The sequence below is a fragment of the Cnephaeus nilssonii genome (genome assembly GCF_951640355.1).
Source record: "Cnephaeus nilssonii genome assembly, chromosome: 7".
Classification (NCBI taxonomy): domain Eukaryota; kingdom Metazoa; phylum Chordata; class Mammalia; order Chiroptera; family Vespertilionidae; genus Cnephaeus; species Cnephaeus nilssonii.
The window spans coordinates 88703419-88721413 of NC_137078.1; the positions used below are offsets into that span (position 1 = coordinate 88703419).

General features: G+C 50.8%; 1 protein-coding gene across 3 annotated transcripts in view; it reads right to left on the reverse strand.

Moving 5' to 3' along the window:
- NCMAP (non-compact myelin associated protein) overlaps positions 1–11296 on the reverse strand; it is a 38108-nt gene extending 26812 nt beyond the window's left edge. The window contains exon 1 of one of the 3 annotated variants that reach the window (XM_079776709.1): positions 11227–11296. The gene's annotated coding sequence lies outside the window, so the exon portion shown is untranslated. The remainder of the gene's footprint in view (positions 1–11226) is intronic. The other 2 variants (XM_079776710.1, XM_079776708.1) reach the window with 2 other exon arrangements.
- Between the last annotated feature and the right edge of the window lie 6699 nt (positions 11297–17995).

Sequence of the window (17995 nt, forward strand, 5' to 3'; positions counted from 1 at the left end):
CTCAGTGAAGTCACCTGGGGCTCGTGACTCAACCCCTCTGTGCCCATTTCCTCATCTGGACACTGGGCTTGGTGATGCCTGCCTTGTTCCTTGTTGCACAATCGAATGAGATAATAAGTGTTAATAAACACCAAGGACTTAGCCTCCCCGTACAGAGCAGGCACACGTAAGGGTTGGCGTGCAAAAGTCACTCAGCAACGCACGCCAGATCCCCGGCACAGTGAGCACTGAACAAGCTGGTTTCCTTCTCCTCCAGGACCTGCCCAAAGCCTCCCTACCACCTCCAGTCGGTCAGTGTGCTCCGAGACGCTCCACAGCACCTCACAGGCACCTCGTTACAGTCCTCATCGCGTGTTCTCATTAGCAGACACGTCTGTCTTCTATCCTGGGGGCTCTCTGGGGAGGGGAGGGGGCAAAAGCTGCCTTAGTCACGGCCACATCGGCACATTCGGCGTGGGGTCTGCCCCTCAGAAGGCACTTGAATGAATAAATGCACGCGTGCATGCACACATATGGGCTGCATGGAAGGAATGTGCTGAAGGGAATGCCCAAGGATGGGCTGGCTTTGAACACACACTTAACTTTCTGGGCGCTGGACCCCTCACTCAGTTCCGTGCAACCCCCTGGGGCAAGCCACACCCTCCCTTGGGCTCTTAGGTTGCTTGGACTTGGGCCACGACTTTTCAGTCAATAACCAGGATAGCAGTCCTAGCAAAGGATTTTTGGCTCATGAGGAATCCGAGGGATCTGGGAACTATGGAGTGAATGTAGAAATACTGGAATTTCCAGAGCAGTCCAGCTGCTTATGAACCGTAGACTTACTTCTCCAGGGCCTGGGCTGGCCATGCACCCCACGTACAATTAGCACATGCGTAGCGGACTGGGCGGGGTATGTTTTACTCCATCCTGGGGCTGGAATATGCTTCTGTGAAGGAACAGAAGCCGCCAGCCTTCTTCCTTGGGGACCCACTTGTTGGAAAAGGAATTAGAATGACAGAGCTGCCTTGCACAGTGTCCTCCGTCACTCTGATTCCATCAGTCGCTTCTGACTGGCTACAGAATAAAGCCCTGATTCTTTGCGTTGGCAACCAAGGTCTTCCATGGACTTCTCAGTCTCATCCACCAGCACCTGTCGCCTTTTCTCCCTGACTCTAGGCCAGTGATGGCGAACCTATGACACGCGTGTCAGCACTGACACGCGTAGCCATTTCTGATGACACATGGCCGCTGAGGCGGCCGCATGCCGAGGATGAAACATTTGCTGCTCCTGAGGATGAAACATTTGCGAAATAATGTTTTTTTTTCCTCAAAGTGACACACTACCCAAGTTATGCTCAGTTTTTTGGTGAAGTTTGACACACCAAGCTCAAAAACTTGCCCATCACTGCTCTAGGCAGAATGAGCGATTCCTTGTCTCCTAGACTCACCCGTGCTTCCCAGCATTGGAAAGCTGGCCGCACAGTATCTCCTACTTCACACGCTGCTCTGCAGTGTGACCTGGCCATTGCCCCCTCGCCCCCATCAAGATGCAGAGTCTATTTTCTCCAATCCCCGGAGTCTAGGCCGGATGACTGCTCAGTACCGCTAGAATACGGAAGTGAGCGGCAGTCACACTGGAAGTGACACGGGTACAGCCCTACAGTGGCAGCTTCCGCCTTGCAGAATCCTTGCTCCTGGAACCTTCCTCTCAGAGCCCAGCTGCTATGCGGCCAGACGCCCAAGGCCCGTGGAGAGGTCCCAGCCGTGCTCCTGACCGACAGCCAGCGTCGGCGGCCAGCCACGTGAGAGCCTTCAGGAGACTGCACAGCACAGCCAACTGAAACCACATGAGACCCTACGTGAGATCCTCCCAGCTGAGCCCAGTCAACCCACGAGAGAAAACAAGAACAAACTTGTTTTAAGCCACCAAGTTTTGGAGCGGTCGGTCACACAGCAGCAGATCGTCAGCACACTGGCCTTCAGTCCAGTGCTCTCTTCCCAACTCTACACCATCAAACCTTCCTCTACGGTGAGATCCAACTGTCTCCTCCTCCCAGGTCACCTCTTCCACCTCTGATCACTTTTTTTTTTTTAATTGATTTCAGAGAGGAAGGGAGAGGGAGAGAGAGATAGAAACATTAATGATGAGAATCACTGGTTGGCTGCCTCCTGCATGCCATGCCCCATTCTAGGGATTAAGCCTGCAACCTGGGCATATGGCCTGACTAGAAATGGAAATGTGACCTCCTGGTTCATAGGTTGATACTCAACCACTGAGCCATGCCGGCCAGGCCCTTCTTCTGATCACTTTTAATACTTGTTTGCACCAATCTTAATGGCTTAGTATTGAGATCTCTAGACCTACTTTTCCTTTAAAACATTTATAAAGTTTATGCTAAATGGAAATTTCCTCTCACTTCTGAAAATGGAAAGCCAATGTTACTTGCCTTCAATAGAAGGTAACAAAATAAATTGGATGGCAGAGCTCAATGTCCTTAATTTTAGTAGACAATGTTATCTCCCAAAGTGTCAGAGCCTGAGGCGGGCCCTCTCTTTATTTTTATTTGCTTCTTTTAAAAATATATTGTTTATTGATAGTATTACAGGTATCTCCTATTTCCCCCTATACCTCTTTTCCCAGCCCTACTCACCCTCCACCCCCCGCCCCCAGGTCTTCACTGCTATGCATATCCTATATAATAAAAGCCTAATATGCAAATTGTCCCCTCAACCGGGAGTTTGACCAGGGAGCGGTGCTGGCCAGCCAACTGCCTGCGGCCACATCCCCCTCCCGCCCCTGCAAGCTGGCATCTGCACTGGGCCTCTAGTCCTATGTAATAAAAGAGTAATATGCAAATTGACCATCACCCAAACACACAAGATGTCTGCCCTCATGTGGTCAAAGATGGCCACCCCCATGTGGACACAAGATGGCCACCACAAGATGGCCAGCATGGGAGGGCAGTTGGGAGGGACCAGGCCTGCAAGGGAGGACAGTTGGGGGGGACCAGCCTGGCAGGGGAGGGGAGTTAAGGGTGACTGGGCCAGCAGGGGAGGGCAGTTAGAAGCAATTGGGCCGGCAGGGGAGTGGTTAGGGGGTGATCAGGCTGGCAGGCAGAAGCAGTTAGGGGCAATCAGGCAGGCAGGCGAGCAGTTGGGAGCCAGCAGTCCCAGATTGGAGAGGGCGCAGGCTGGGCTGAGGGACACATACCACACCCCCACTCCCCCCCCCCCCCCCCCGTACATGAATTTCATGCACCGGGCCTCTAGTAAGTATATATGTTCTTTGGGTTATCTCTTCTCATCCCCCAACTGGTCCTCTCTTTGTTGCAAGTGTTGCCACGACACTGGTAGCCAGACTGAGTTCCAGGATCTGGGCAGTTACAGCATATCAGCCTCCGGATCCGTGGATCACAAGGCCAAGATTGTGTCCTTAAATTCAGCAGCTCTGCAGCCTTGTGATTCTGCCACTTTCCAGATTCTGGCAGGCGCCAGAGGTGCCCAAGCTGGCCAGTTCTGCAGTATTTGGGATTCTCTAGCCTTTCCATTATTTTATTTTTAGTTTTTATTTATTTATTTTAAATTTTTTTTATTGATTTCAGAGGAAGAGGGAGAGATAGAAACATCAGTGATGAGAAAGAATTACTGACTGACTGCCTCCTGCACACCCTCCACTGGGGATTGAGCCCACAACCCGGGCATGTGCCCTTGACCGGAATTGAACCCGGGACCCTTCAGTCCACAGGCTGACACTCTTATCCACTCAGCCAAACCAGCTGGGGCCTTTCCAATATTTTTAAAGAATTCGGTACATAAAATCCTTTCCAACCTAAAATGCCAAGTTCTGCTTCTGTTTCTTGCACTGACCCCTGATTTAAACACTCCGACTTGCAGGACCTCCTGGATTTGTTCCTTTCATTATTTATTTCCCCCACGAGTATTTTCAATGTGGGTCTTTGTGTTTTTTTTAAATACTCACCCGAGGATATTTTTTCCATTGATTTTTAGAGAGCGTGGGAGAGGGAAAGACCGAGAGAAACATCAATGTAAGAGAAACACATCAATTGGTTGCCTCCCACATTTGGCCCGACCAGGGCCCAAGCCAGGGAGGAGCCTGAAACCGAGGTAGGTGCCCTTGACCGGAATCGAACCTGGGACCCTTTGGTCCGCAGGCCGACGCTTTATCCACTGAGCCAAACTGGCTAGGACTCAATGTGGGTCTTTGTATTCCACCTTCTGCAGCTTTATTTGACTAAGAATATTTTTATTACGACCTCATGTTTGAATGACAATTTGGCTGGCTTTAAAATTCTGGATTGAAAGGGTCCTTTTCTTTCAATTCTTAATACACTACTTTTTGACCTTCCTTCGTCAAGTGTCATTATTGACCAGTCAGTTTGATGCTCATTCCTTTGTAAGGGATGCCATTGCGCTCTGCTCTCTCCCTCTTTGCCTTTCCTATGCTCAATTTCACCCAATAACTGTGTGGGGGTTTTTCCTTATTTCTAGTATTGGCTACACCACGAGTCCTTTCAATCTGAGTGCATTCATTTTTCTTTCATTCTGGAACATTAAGTCTCCATTATTTCTTCAATTATTTCCTCTTCTCCCTTTTTATTTTTCCTTTTGGGATACCTGCGTATACTCGCCATGTCTCTTGGCTTTGCTCATTTATTTGTTATCTTTTTGTCTTTTCCTGTTTCCTGTGGGAGTGTCCAATCTGATCTGCCTCTTTACTAGGTAATTCTTCACCCGTATTCATCCTGATATTTATGCCATCTATTGTCTCTAATCTTAAATATTATGTTTTTCACAGCTAATGTCTGCACTTGGTTCTCTCCTATGACTTCTTTTGGTGTGCGTTTTTTTTTTTTTTTTAATAATTGATTAATTTCCTTTACTTGCTAGTTTTGAGAATAATGCTTGGTTTTCTAGCTTTTTAAAAAATCCTCACCTGAGGATATGTGTGGTTTTTCATTGATTTTTTTAGAGAGGAAGGGGAAGAGAGAGAGAGAGCAAAACATCGATCTGCTGTCTCTCCTACTCGTCCTGACAGGGAATTGAACCAGCAACCGTCTGGTGTACAGGATAATGCTCCAACCAACTGAGCCACCCAGCCAGGGCAATGACTTTTTTTGGGGGGGAAATTTTATGTTTATTTCCATTTCTCCTATGACTTCTTGTTTTTGCATTATTATTATTTTTTAAATAAATTTTTATTGATTTTTTACAGAGAGGAAGGGAGAGGGATAGTCAGAAACATCTATGAGAGAGAAACATCGATCAGCTGCCTCCTGCACACCCCCTACTGGGGATGTGCCCGCAACCAAGGTACATGCCCTTGACCGGAATCGAACCTGGGACCTTTTAGTCCGAAGGCCGACGCTCTATCCACTGAGCCAAACCGGTTTTGGCTGTTTTTGCATTATTTTATACATGTCTTCTCTTACCTCCTTATATATAATTACCATGCTTTGCTTTACAATCTTGGTCCATCTGGTCCCATAATTCTGTGTCAGATGGCATAGGGAGCTTGATTTATTGCCTTTCTTTTATAGTAGTTGTACTATCTCTAATTATTTTGGTGGGTGAGTTCAAGTTCCCCTGGGTGTCCCATCTTTCTGTGGTGACGTGCCCTGGGGAAGGGCCAAAGGCATAGGAGAGGGAAAAGATGAGCCCCAGGCCGGAGAGCTGCAGACACCTCGGCCACCTCTGGCTGGCGCTCTGCCTGAATGACGTCAGGCGGCACCTTTGAGCTCGCCGGGAGCAGCAGCCTTGGCAGGAGGTAGATTCCTTAGTGAGATTCCACAGGCTGGGGTGGGGGTGGGGGGGGACCTTGATGGAAGAGTAAATGCCTGAGCCTTTGTCTCTGGATCAATTCCTCACTTCATCAGGGCAACCCCTGGGCCGTGGCTGCCCACTCCTGCACTGCAGGGGCAGCACCTGAACCAGGGAAGCTTCCCTAAAGAGCAGGACCGGTTCCGACTCGGGGCTCAGTCACACGTGCATTCATTCCACACTGAGAGCTTGCAGTCCCGAGGTGCTGTGCTGGGTGATGGGGAGACCAAGGGAAACAATCCTGGCCCTCCTGGAGGCTATGTTCTAACAGCAAACTAACAGACTCAGGTCCCAGTCCTGGCACTGTCGCTCATCCAACTCACTTCGTCTTCCTAAGCCTCAGTTTCATCATCTGCAAAATGGGGACAATCATAGTATGTCTATCCATAGGGTTACTGAGGCTTTCAGGAGACAATGCAGGCCACGTGACTCGCATAACACCTGGCACACCGGGAGCTCTCAAAAATATTTATTATTATTATTACCAACGATATTGTTTACTGGAGATTAGGCAGAAACCGGGAACTGCTTTTATTTATTTTATTTTTTAAAATATGTCTTTTTATTGATTCTAGCAAGAGAGAGGTAGGGAGGGGGAGAAACATTGATGAGAGAGAAACATCACTGATCAGCTGCCTCCTGCATGCCTCCCACTGGGGATCGAGCCTGCTGTGGGAATTGAACCAGTGACCTCCTGGTACCTGGGACAACTCAGCCAACTGAGCTACACCAGCCAGGGCCTGCGAGTTGCTTTTAAAAAAATAAATGAATCCCTTTTGTCCTTGGGACCTGCCTGTTACCCTTAAGGTCTGTGGCTGGAGTGAAGGGGGTGGGGAGACACAGAAGACAAACAAATCAAGTTCCACTTTCCTGAGAGAACTATTAATACCACCCGGTCCCTTTCCCCCAGTTCTTTGCTTGTCCTTTTTTTTTTTTTTTTCAATTGCAAAGGGCAGTGCCGTGAGGAGGTCAGAACTTCCCCAGCGGTAGGCGTGGGCTGGAATCCCAGCCATTTCTCCTTAGCTCCAGGCCCCACGTCTCCACTGGGCACAGGAGGCAACGTGCCCAGGGCTCACAAAAATGTTCTCATTTCTTTCAAAATCCGAAGGAAAAAGGAGCTTTTAGGTTGAAGAAAATGTTTTCATAGACCATTGCCGTCAATATAATTGTAAATATCTTTCTAAGGAGGAAGGGGCCTATGAAGGCAAAATTGCCGAGGCCCCAGGGGAAGTCAGAATGCATCCCCCGGTTCGCTTCCTGACAACCAGCAAGTGGCTTATGCCTCTGGGCGAGGGGATAATACTCGTGACTTCCTGGATGCTGTGGGTGTTGAAGGGACTGCGGCATGTGCAGCATTTAGCACTGTGTGGGCACCAGCAAGCTCTCAGCAAACAGGAGTTAACCACTCATTTCCCTCTGTGACCTGCAGGCTAAGACCTCAGGAGACCTGGAAGAGGGCAGAGCGGTAGGGGAACGAGTTACAGAACTGATTTTTATTGCACAAATGATTAAAGGGATAACCTCAGGTGGAGGAATGGATGGAAGTTTCAAAGCAAGGCCGTACTGTGCTGGGGGTGCGGGGAGGGGGGACAGCAAAAAGAGCTGTCCGTGAGTTCCCAGCCCGGACCACGAGGCAGGCGTCAGCCCTGAGGACGTGGGATGAGTGAATGAATGAGCGAATGATGAGTGAATTGTGGAGGGATTTAAAAACCCTGAGGCTGTTGGTCCTAAAAGTTGGCTCAACAGGTCCCAAGACACAAGCTTCTCTAAAGGAGAAGGGAAACCAATATGTATGAAGTGATCGCTGTGGGTTGTATCCTCGCTAATAAATTGGGAAACGGAAGCTCAGAGAGGCGGTGTGGCTTGAACACGCTCCCACAGCTCCAAAGCTGAGGCCTTAAGCCCCTGCTCTTTGCCCATCCTCACTGCTGGCACCTCTGCCCCAGGCCGCCTGGAGCAAGGCCTGCTGACCCTCCAGGGTCTGCACCAATCCACGAGAAGGGCTTCTCCACCACCCTCTACCCCTGGGGGCCCCCAGCAGGCATCATAGGGTCCTGCAGCCCCATCGAGGGCCCCAACAGCTCGGGAGAGTCGCACCCGGCAGGAGGCCCCTCAGAGCAGGACTGGATTCGGCTGAAGAACGGGCCTCTGTCTTAGAGGTGGCCACACCCGCTTCCTGAGGCCAAACTGCAGCCACCGCCCCCAGGAGAGTCAAACACCAGGGCAGGTTCCAGCTCCACAGCCACACGCTGGCCCCACCCCCCAGCTTTACCTCCTCACGGCCAGGCTCATGAGTCCTCAGAGACGGACTGGCCAGCTCTTTCCTTCTTTCTTCCTTTTAAATATATTTTTATTGATTTCAGAGAGGAAGGGAGAGGGGGAAAAGAGATAGAAGCATTAATGATGAGAGAGAATCATTGATCGGCTGCCTCCTGCAGGCCCCACACAGGGGATCGAGCCCTCAACCATGTGCCCTGACCAGGAATCGAACTGTGACCTCCTGGTTCATAGGTTGATGCTCAACCACTGGGGTGACTGGCCAACTCTTGCCTTTGCTCAGACCCCTTTCTCTCTTCCTGCCTCCTCCTGCCTACCTAGGTAGGATCTGTATGTCTGATAAGGACTTCATTGGGGGAAAACACAAAGAGGGATCCATCCTGCCAGCCCCCAAAGCAAAGGGTGGAATGCCAGAGGCCAGGATGCCATGGGCATCAGCAGGCAGATGTATGGAGACAGGGAAACCGATAGGAGCAGCATTCATGGGGCTTGAAAATTGTCCAGGAGAGCTCTGGCCAGGTAGCTCAGTTGGTTAGAGCGTCGTCCCGATACACCAAGGTTGTGGGTTCGATCGCAGGTCAGGGCACATACAAGGAGCAACCAATGAATGCATTAATAAGTGGAACAACAAATTGATGCTTTTCTCTCTCTTAAAGAAAAAGTGTAAGATGTAAGAAAACAAAAACAAACAAAATAATGAGGAGAATGCTCTTGGACCCCCTTTAAATGGAGAGTGCCCTCCACTCCCAGGAAGGGTCTCTGTAGCTCTAACACTCTGTGACCCTGTGCCCCGGGAGCAATGGGATGGATCAGCGTGGACATTGCTTCCCCCCGGGGTCTCAGGGACTGATGTGTCAAGAGCAAATTATAAGCAATTCTGCACAGTGTTACAAGCAGAACTTCCACACCTGGCTCTTTTGAGGGGCACCGTGCCTCCTGTCACCTGTTGAGATGTTCCCCAAAGCTCTCACCTCCACCCCAGCCCTTTCTTCTCCCCACAGGGAGATGAAAACCCCACAGGCTGCCTGCCAGGAGTCAGAAGAGCTAAAGGCCCTAACTCTGCTGAGAGGCTCCACCTCAAGGACACAGCTCCCTCCGCCTGAGGCAGGAATGGCCCCGGCCCGTGGTGGTGTGATGGCGTGCGGGAACTCTCCCAGGGCCACTCATAGGAAACCCTACAGCAGATCCCCGCACCAGCTGGTCCCTCTAGCCCAGCTCACTGTGTGCCAACCAGCGGGCTCGCTTGGCACCACACTGCCCCCTTCAGCTACCTCACTGCCAGCCAGCCTGGAGACCAGCAGGGTCAAGGTGAGGAATGCCCCACTCCCATTAAGGAGTCCTGGGAGCCTCTTTCCTTCTTTCGGCTTCATCGGGTACCCATGGTCCTTTGCTGTCTCTTGGTGCCCCTCCCCCTCTCCTTACCCCTGTAACCTTGGGGAGGTCTCTTAGAGGACGTAAGAAAGGTACCTGATCTACCTATGGTTCCAGCTCCTTCCTCTACTCTCGTGTGGCTGCTGGGTGGGGTTCAGGATTCCAGGGTTCCGTGTGCTCTCCCTACCTCTGGCTGGCTATCCTTTTAGCCCTCTCCACCCCATGCGAGGGGCAGCTAGGGATTCAGAACGAGTCACTCCAGGATGCTCCTCTGTGGTATGCAGATTGCTTTGAGCTGAAGGGAACTTTAGCTGTGGGCTCCAGAGACACGTCTGCCCCCACCCCAACTACCTAGAAGAATTAGGAGCCTTGCCCAGAATAAGAGATTATCAGCGATAACCTTTTGACCTTCTATAGGGCAGGACCGACACACTTCTTATCCTGCTATGACTCTGTGATGCCCTCAAGGTGTCTTACCTCACCCCCTAGCTTATTCGTTCTCTTTCTGCCTCTGAACTGCTTGTGCATGTCTCCTCTCTGACTCTCTTGCGTACATGTATGTATTCCATATGGTAATTTTCTCTTGCTAATCTGTGTCACGTCTATTTGATTATCAGAGCAGCCGGAAGAACCCTGAGGGAGAGGACAGTTACTTCCTCCCCCACAGGGGTGCCCTGAATCTGTGGGCTCACGTTCACACCAGCCCGTCCACCGGGACGCTGTCTTCTATATCCATTCCCATCCGTTAGAATCCGAGCCTGCACGCTCACCCATCACTCATTCATTCAACAAGTGTGTAGTGAGACCTTCCATCAGCCGGGCGCCCTATCACGGTGAGCCAAGTAGACATTGGCCCCTGCCCCAAGGAGCTCTGGTCTAGAGGAAACTGGAGTTTATGTTGATGGGGTGCCTGCCTGCTCTATGCCCACCCTGTCCTAAGCACTTGGTGTGGATTGTCTGAGTTAAGCTGAGAAATGGCTTCATTCAAGGAGCTCATCAAACGGAACTATAAAGAAATGAAAGGTCCTGCCCAAGACCCAGGTAGACCCCGCGGGTCAGTGGCCAAGTGGGGATCCCACGCCTGGAGGGCTTCCTTCGGCCCTTAAACCAGCCTTGTGTTTGACACACCCACCTCCTCCTCCACCGGGGCCCCGACCACAGAACCGGACCCGCCTCCGAGCGGCTCCCAACGTGTCTACTGAACTGGCCGCTCTGAACTGGGTTCCACCGCCCCCCGCCCTGCCCCGTGGGGGGTTCCTCTCATTGAATCCCAGTCTCCTCCGGGTGGGGCCTCGGCCCAAGACCACCCATCCAGACGCCCGTTTGGAGACAAACACAGGTCCTGAGCGGTTCAAACCCCCGTCTACGTCCCGGCAGGCCGCTCAGCACCCCTTTCCTCCGGGGCAGGGGAGGGGGACGAGGAAACGAACTGCGGTCTGGAGTCCGGAACATCAGCCCGAACGCAGGCTGGTTCTCCGGGCGATTCTCCGCGCTGGGTGGAGACTCGCGCGCTCCGGGCGCTTTGACGCTCGCCTCATCCCCATCGCCATCCCCATCCCCATCCCCATCGCCATCCCCATCGCCAAACTGGAGATGGTCAGCCTCCCTCCTACCACCCGCGGACCCCAGGCGCTTCCTCCAGCGAAGGAGCGGGGGACCCTAGGCGCGCTCATGCCCCCACCCCGGCTCTCCCTCTCCAAGCGCGGCGGGCAGGTGGACAGCGAGCCGCTGCGCCGGGGCCCGGCGCCCGGAGCCTCTTACCTGCTCGGCGAGTCCCAGGAGCCGGCCAGCCGCCCGCTCAGCCTCCCGCCGGCACCAGCGGCGCCGCCCGGGCTCTACCCGCCTGGGGACCCCGCCCCCGGCCCGCCCGGCCCCGCCCCGCGCAGGTGATCCGGGTGCCCAGGCCTCGGGGGCCGCCTCGGGGGCGCTAGGCTCGGGGCACTGGAGTGGCAGCGCCTCCCCGTGGTGTCTCCGTGCCTCTCCCGGGCCCGGGTCCTTTGGGGGATTCCGGGTGTGACACCGCCAGGCGCTGAGGCCACTAGACCACGTCCCCCAAGTCAGACTACCCCGGGGGCACAGCGGGAGGAAGGGGCCTTACAAACACGCCAGGCGGATGTGAGCTCCCCGGTGGGGCGGGGATTGGGGGTAGGGGGTACACAGGTGTCTTTACAGTGGGATTGTGCTGATCTGATTGAAAGGTTTGGGGGCGTGTTGGGTTTAGACAATCACAATGTTACACCAGGAGGTTGGACAGCTGGCAAGTGTCAAAAACTGCCCTATAGGATCAAGGATCTCTGATGGACATTCCCCCCCCCCCCCCCCCCAATAAGGCTTTCAATCAATATTGACAGAAAGAGGGAAGACCGTGTAGAGAGGAGAATCCCAATCCCTTTCCTTTCACAAACAGGGAAACTGAGGCTCAAAGCAGAGGCGAGTTGTCCAAAGTCACGCAGCAGGTGAGCGTCAGAACCAGGAGTACAGCCAGGTTTCCTCACTCTGTTTTCAGCTCATTTCCAGAAAGTGTGCGGTGATGGGCCTGCTGCTGGCGCCCGGTGCGATGCAGTCAGCGCCCTGGTAACTTCCTCTGCAGCCGGCGGGGAACTGAGAGGCCACTGTCTTCCACAGGGACCTCCGAGGGATCGTTATGAACAGGGCTGGCTGAGGAAGCACGATTCTGTGATTTATTTCAGCAGAGACGGGAGGTGGCTCCTCGGCTTCACAGAGCTTCCCCGCCTCTGCAGGAGAGGCAGACCTGTCCGCAGCGCGGGACCGGGAGGAAGAGGAGAGCCTGGGAGAGAGCTCTGGCCCAGGGATCTGAGACCTACGGGGCCACCTGAAGCCATCTCCCGTCTCCAGAACTCTTGCTGGACTGTGCAAGGGGTCAAGGGCTTGGCACTCAGGTGGTCTCGGGCTCCAAGCCTGACTCTATGGCTTTACCGAGCAGTTTCTTTAACCTCTGAGACGGAGTTTGTTTCCGTTGGATGAAAGCAACATACTTACTTCAGTGTAGTTGTGGTGAGGGTTTTAAAAGTGTGATAATGTTGGAAGCCGCCCATTGTCCTCACTAGCTGAGAGGTGTGGACAAGGAACCCGGAAGGCTGGTCAACCTTGAAGCTCTGAAAGGTCAGAGCCAACCACCACTGTTCAGTTGAGACCACGGTAGCTAAAACAACTTCCACCTTCTAGTTTTATGTAAATTCTTGCTGATTGGCTATGATTGGAATTGTCTGCCTAAAGGCTATGGGTGTATCCCACAGTCTTAATAAAAGAGATAGCAAGGCCAGAGCGGGGTGGAGTCCTGCCCCTTGAGTTGGGCGCCCGTCTGGCCCCCAATATTTCCAAATTAATATTTTCTAGTCTCTTTCACTTGCATGCGGCCTCCTCCAGAGCCCGAGCCCTGAACCTGAACCCTGAACCACGCGGGTCATGAAAGGGGTTCACTACATGATAATGCTTGCAAAATGGTGGATCCATCGAATTATTACGCCAAGTGGTAGGGGCTGGGGAGGAGGACACCCTGACACAGGACCTTGGCATCTCAGGGCAAGGTCCCCTGTGCAGGATTTGGTTGTCTTCAGCCCTCTCACCCATGGCTGCTCTACACCTTCTGCTTTCTCCCTTCACCCCAGCCAGCCAAGCCAAAGGACACCTGCCATGTCAGAATAGGTGTGCACACACCTGCCGGGAGAGGCGGGGAAGGAAGCTCTCTTACCAACCTCCTCCGTAAAGAGCGGACGTGGGTCAGATCCCCGAGCCAAGCCCAGTGAAGCAGAAGCATAAAAAGGCTCAAGCTAACCTTCATCTCTTTATTCTTCAAGTCCTCCCGAGTGCTCACTGCTAACCTTCATCTGTTTATTCTTCAAGTCCTCCCGAGTGCTCACTGCAGGCCAGGCACCCTCAGTCCCTGAAGGAGCGTCCCGGGGATACAGGGGAAGTGGATGTCTTCTGTTATTCACAGCAACCCCCTCGCAGCCCAGTTTGTATTCCTGAGGTGAGGTCTGGATGGAAGCTGGTTGCCAGAACCGGGGAAGCGATTGGGAGGCTGGAACTTGCAGTGCCCCCCACACCTCACCCGCGGAACGGAGAGGAGCTGGAGGCTGACTCAGTCGAGAATGGCCGATGATGTGACTGATCATACCTACATAATGCCGTCCACAAAACTGAAAAGGACAGGGTGTGGAGAGCTCCCCGCGTGGTGACTAAGAATACGGCCGCATGACAGGAGGGTGGCACACCCCCTCCACAGGGACAGAAGCGTCTGTGCTCAGGACCCCCCCCCCCCCCCCCCGCGCCCCGCAATGTATCTTTTTATCTGACTGTTTGTGTCTTTTAATATCCTTTGTAATAAACTGGCAAGCTATTTTTTAAAGATTTTTTTTATTGATTTTGAGAGAGAGAGGAAGCGAGAGGGATTGAGCTTGCAACCCTGGCATGTGCCCCTTCCAGGAATCACCCACATGGGATGATGCCCAATAGACTGAGCCACACCGGCCAGGGCTAAACTGGCAACCTAGTAAGTAAACAGTTCTCCTGAGTTCTGTCAGCTACTCTACTAACTTAATCAAACCAAGGAGAGGGTCATGGGAACCTCGGACTTATCCCGGGTCATCAGAACCACAGGTAACAACTTGGACCCTGGACTGCTGATTGGCATCTAAAGGTGTGTGAGGGGGTCAGTCTTTTATATATATATATAAAATTGATTTTTTTCAGAGAGGAAGGGAGAGGATAGAGAGTTAGAAACATCGATGAGAGAGAAACATCGACCAGCTGCCTCCCGCACACTCCCTACTGGGGATGTGCCCGCAACCAAGGTACATGCCCTTGACCGGAATTGAACCCGGGACCCTTGAGTTCGCAGGCCGACACTCTATCCACTGAGCCAAACCGGTTAGGGCGGGGGTCAGTCTTGTGAGACTAAGCCCTTAACCTGTGGGATCAGACACCATCTCCAGGTGGTGTTGGAACTGAGTTACACTGGAGTTCTCCACCTCCCCTCACATTTGGTGACCAAAAGTGTCAGAAGTAAAGCAGGGTATTGTGAAGACACAAGAGCGTGCTTTTCCACACGGTTATAAATAGGGGTGTGTAAATAGGGGTGTGTAAATAGGGGTGTATAAATAGAACGTGGAAATGGCATGTGCAAACTCTGACAACTATATAAAATGTATTTAAGATTTGAAGGGAATTTGGTGAAATATACATAAAGTGTGGTGGTTTTCCATGTTCTTTTTTTGTAAAGATGATAATGTTTATATAAAACAGTTTCACAAGGCAATGAAAATTGCTTATGAAATTGCCCAACAAACCATGCCTGTTTCACATATACCATATGGAGTCTTAGATGCTGGGAGATTTAAAAATCACAGAAACACAGACGCAGCTTTTTCCACACAGAAAATACAGAGGGTGTTTCTCTTTCCTGTGAGCAGAGGATGCTGCTGCAGACCAGCCTCTGAGCACCTGGGTTTTTGTCTCCTGGCCAGGACTGTGCAGTCTCTCACTTCTCCCCTCAAAACCTTAATCTGCTGTTGATGGCTTTTGAGGTGGTTGCTGGGGAAACCAGACAAATGTCATGTAGGACTAGAATGCAATTTCAGGAAGGAGATGAGGCAGAGAGACTCATGAATCCAGAGAAATCCAAGTCCACATTGATTAATATAGTCCCCCCCCCCCAAAAAAAAAAAAAAGAGGAAACAAACATATCTAGGCCAATTGATTTTGAAATAAATTCCTTGCCTCTCAGCCAAGGGGGTGGAGAGAAGAACAAAGGCCGAAAGAAGTCAGAGGTCTTAAGTATCTACAACACACAGTGTGACTTTTCCCGTGGCTGTTCCCCAGATAAGCACGTGGCACCCAGAGACGAGATCCAGGGGAGGCAGCACCCCTTCCACGGGCCATGGTCTTGCTTTGGAGTTAATTCCCATTTTGCCTCCAGGCACATCTGCCCGATGAAGATTCAGGAAGCAGAGAGCAGGAGGCTGAGCCAGGTGTGTGTAACCGCAGAAAGCCACTCATCTCCCCGGGCCTCTGCTTTCTCATCTGAAGAGGGGCAGGTTGGACTGTTTGGTCTCTGAGGCCTCTTCCATCTCCCTGGGAAGTCTGGTTGACATAGTAACTTCCCTCTTAACAGCCAGTCCAGGTAATTACCTGGCAACTTCCTCATTTTTATGTCACTTAAAAAGAAATACTGACTGATTTTAGAGAGTCGGGGGGGGGGGGGGGGGGGCGGGGGGGGGGGAGAGAGAAAAAGAGAGAGAGGAAGAGAGAGAAAAAGAGAGAGTCATTGATCTATTGTTCCACTTATTTTATGCATTCATTGGTTGATTCTTTTTTTTTTTTTAATATATTTTACTTATTTTTTACAGAGAGGAAGAGAGAGGGATAGAGAGTTAGAAACATCGATGAGAGAGAAACATCGATCAGCTGCCTCTTGCACACCCCCTACTGGGGATGTGCCTGCAACCAAGGTACATGCCCTTGACCGGAATCGAACCCGGGACCTTTGAGTCCGCAGGCCGATGCTCTATCCACTGAGCCAAACCGGTTTTGGCCATTGGTTGATTCTTGTATGTGCCCTGACCAGGGATTAAACCAGCAACCTTAGCATATTGGGACAATGCTCTAAGCAACTGAGCTACCCGGCCGGGGCTTTTCTGAGTCTTTTCTTAAATACCACTTTAAAAATCACTATCCCCCCAAAAACTCTGGTCCCCTTCTAAGCACTGCAATGTAGAAACAGTTTAATTTTTCCAAACATCTTGGACCACAAACTTTTCCCAAATAACATCCTTTGCGACGCTCTAAACACCTAACCTACACATGACTTATAGTCACCCCTCCTGTGCCTCAGAAGACCAGGGGGGAAGTCTGGCAAGATTTGAGCTCTTTCCTATGGGCTGCAGAATTTAAACTTTTCCTCCTTCTAGGTTAGAGCCATATTTTAACTTGTTTCTTGGTGATAACAGAATCTCTGATACATACATTGCTGAGTTTAACTTTTAAGTCAGTTTTTTTTTTTAGGCAGCAAATTAAACCTTTATTCTTATATTTTCTATTCTGCATTTAAAAAATTGTTTTATCTTTAGGATACTTGCCGTGGTTTCCCAATTTGCTGTTTTAGCCAAGAAATCCTTAGCTTAGGTGAAATCTTATTCTAAGACCATATGCATAACAAATAAAAATAAAGTGGAGCAGGTGAGCACAGCCCCAGTAACCTGGAAGCTCTAGATTCTAGTCCGGGGGTGGGGTGGGGTGGTGGTGGGCTACCATGCAGATATGTATGTGAATGTGGCCATGCCTCTTGAGCCACTTACTTGTGAAGGTGTGAGTGGGGGTTTGGAGACGGGGAGTGATTTGAACTGTTCTGCTGAGATCTCACAGGGGTTGGATCTCAGTCCCCATTCCCCCCACCCTTTCAAAAGGAGCTGTTTACCCCCCAAACCCCCCTTTTGTCTTGCAATCAGTTTCACATTGGGCTTATCTATAAGGTTTCACAGAATGGCTTAAAAACAGGTGCAAAAACCCCAGTGCACTAGGTAACCTCTATGGTAGTCATTTCTAGCTTCAATATTTTGACTTGGAGATTTTTTTTTTTTTTTTTAACCAAGACAGAAGATAAGCCTTTAATAGGAATAAATTATTTTTAACCGAGGAGCAGACCAGGGTTAAAAACTTTTCTTGGTGAAGAACGAACCACGGTGGTTACTTCCAGGGTTGGCAGTGAGTCAACACCTTTAACTCCTCGGGACACAGCATTCAAGTTCAACTGGAATCTGGTTAAACAAACGTAACTTCGCTTTCTGTCTTTTTTGTGTTATTACCTAAATATAAGTGATACTGATGAATAATTCTACACACAAAGAACTCAATTCAACGGCTTGATTTAAAAAACAACCACTAACTTTATTTTTATTAGCTTTAAAAACAAAACTTGTTACGATTAATCATAGACTTCAGAACAATTACAGTCTGCTTTTGTCACCTTGACAGGAGGAATGTTTAAATGTCCTCAAAGTACAGGACAGCCCAAGCTGACAAGACACAAACTACCACAAACAATGGACGGCCACTTCAAGCGCACAAAAATATGGAGCACTTGTGTGTAAATGACTGACCAGTTTTTTGAAGTTCAATGAATATTTACTAGAGTTTATAATACCAGCAAGGTAACGTGCCCAAAAATAGAACACAAGGTCACAAACACGTTCAGACGAAATGGTAAGTTCAGCTCCCGGGTTCCATCACGACAGAACGATGACGGCGGCGCTTTTCTTTAACTCGGAGGATTTGCACAATACCGCAGAAATGTAAACCCCACTCCCAGGGAACCCGCTTCGGGCTGAGGAGCCGCGGGAAGAACGTATGGCACAGTAACAGGGTTAGCCACCTTGATCTCTCCTCCGGGCCCAGTTTGAGTTAGGAAAATTGGGACTACACAGAAAACAATACCGAAAAACACACATCATCTGCAATGACAGGAACCTGCCAGATGACAAGAATGAACATTCGGTCAAAGCTGTGTGTTTAC